We start from the raw sequence: 2555 nt of genomic DNA, 5'->3' as shown, positions 1-2555 counted from the left end.
CCTGGCCTTTTGTGTGAAATTATTTATTGTTATTTCTAGCAAGGTTTTCTTCCTTTCTTATTGACCAGAGACTGATAAAGCTTTTGTTATTTTTACAAGCAAACTTAAAACATAGCCTTTTTGGACAAAGCTCAGTAAATATTACTGTATAAAATGTAATTGAGTAAATTTTTATCAGACTTTTAAAAATAAAAGTAAGCGTATGGACTCAGGAGCAGCCTATTTACTCCATTATGTATATGTACTTACTCTATTCTCAGAGTATTTTCCTTATTCTTATCATTGATCTTTTCCCTTTCCTAATTGTTTTTTCTGTTAGGAAACTGTAGCTGTCACTTAAGGTGGGGTATATTTTCTTCTCCCAAGAGAATATCCAGTCTTTCCACATTCATCATCATTGACTGTCAGGAAAGAGCCTTCTGCAGGCTGTACCCTAAATGCAGTTGATGGCCAGTATTCATGGATTCACAGACTTGGCCTGATGCCAGATGTAGATTCAAGCTTCAACCACATCTTGAAGACAGTTGCATAGTAATTAGCACCAGAGAGCATGTGAATAGTGAGGAGGCCAGCAAACTAACTAGGGAAGTTGACTTAGTGAGACTGCTCCTTCTTAGTTAATGGTCTCTGTCTGGAAGTCTATTAACTTTGAGTGTAATATTTCTAAGGTATTTAATAAATGTAAATTAAAATGTAAGAAGAATAAATTGTACTGAAAAAACCTCAAATATAGCACTTGGGATTTATTTCATGTAAGTATTTATATTGAACAAAAATATTCTTTTGAAATTCTGATGCACATTTTCATCTCTAAGAACAAAGAAAAAAAATTTTAAACCTTTAATTTTTATAGTTGGCTTTGGAGAATCTTAAAGCATTTAAAATTTAAATTGTAGAGGTAAGTACAAGTAAACATTTATATAAGTGGTATATGTAATGATTTCTCTATAAAGCCATCTTTTTAAAGTTCTCTTTGGCTTTTTGAAAATGAGTAGAATAAGTCAAAAGGGCTGAAACTTCCTGGTATTTAAATAATTGTTCATTGATTGTAGTTTAGGTGTTTGAAGGTGGGTCTTATTGCAGTTTCGATGCTCTATTCTGATTTTTGCCTTTTCCCTTTTTTCTTCCTTTCCTGGGAGAAACTTGCTAAGCTGGGTGACTTAAAGAGATGTTGTTTAAGCTCTAGGCCTCATTTTTCTCATCTGGAATAAGTGAACTCCAGGTTCTTTACAGCTCAGACATGATAGGATTTTTCTGAAATTAATGCGATATGTTAATAGGCCCTTCTAACTAAAAATACTAAATTAAGCAATCCTTTGTCTAGCTTGTTTTATAGCTGGCAGTGTGCTTTCACATCATCACATTTTGATAAATTAACCATTTCATTTGTAATGAAATACTTGAGAAAACAAAGCAAAAGCTATTCCTATTTGGTTACTTTACTAGTAGTATAAAACAGGGTAAAATAGTAATTGTTAAAGGAAGTAAAAGGACTCTTCTGAAGAGTCTTCATCCTAGCAAAGACTTGGTGTTAAAAACAGAAACCATAGTCCCAAGTTTGATGACCACTTCGAGTTAGCAGGGATGATACTTTGAGAATAAAATGTGGGAGAATTCACTGAACTCCTATATTACATTTGGGGGGCTTTAAAGTTCAGTATCATCTAGCAGTTGGAGATCTGCCAAGTGGGCACTCATCATCATGACTGAACTGTTAGATAAAGAGTGCTGGGGAATAGAAATTGATCCAGTGTTAGCCTCTGATAGCTCTGGAATGCCACCTGAAAGTCTAATGGAATTTTTGAAAGCTACTCTTGAGATCAATATAAAACTGGAAGCTGAGAGAGGGAAATACACTATATTTTGAATGGAAAACTGCTCACATAGCATTGTCTCTCTAGAGTGAATCTCTGAAAATCTTCATCACAAAATCATAGTATGGAAGATGGTCTTTTGCCCAGCATCACCTGAAGAAAATGGATTCTTTCCTAGAAACCTGTCTTTCCTGGAAAGCTAACAGGCCCAAGGCAGACATGAGTGTGCTGAGTTAAGACCCCTACCTTACTTTTACCTTTGAGACAGGGTCTCCTGGTGACTGGATGAACACTCCGAGGCCTGCATTTGAATTCATGTTAGAACAGCAGTCAAAGTTTGTGTGTAATTGTATGTGCCAACTTGTCTGCCCTGGGTACTCCTGGTTCTCAGGCCTTCAAACTATACCACTGACTTTCCTGGGTCTACAACTTGCAGACTACAGATCATAGGATTTCTCAGTCTCCATAATCACATGACCCAATACTTTATACATGTCTCCTACTGGTTCTGTAGGCTACTGTTAAAAAAGTGAGAGTGAAAGTCATGCAGTCATGTCTGACTGTGACCCCATGGACTGTACAGTCCATGGAATTCTCCAGGCCAGAATACTGGAGTCGGTAGCCTTTCCCTTCTCCAGGGGATCTTCCCAACCCAGGGATCTAACCCAGGTCTCCTGCATTGGAGGCGGATTCTTTACTAGCTGAGCCATGAGGGAAGTCCAAGAATACTGGAGTGGGTAG

The sequence above is a fragment of the Bubalus bubalis genome, chromosome 16, assembly GCF_019923935.1.
Source record: "Bubalus bubalis isolate 160015118507 breed Murrah chromosome 16, NDDB_SH_1, whole genome shotgun sequence".
NCBI classification, from domain to species: Eukaryota; Metazoa; Chordata; class Mammalia; order Artiodactyla; family Bovidae; genus Bubalus; species Bubalus bubalis.
This window is presented reverse-complemented; position numbering follows the sequence as displayed.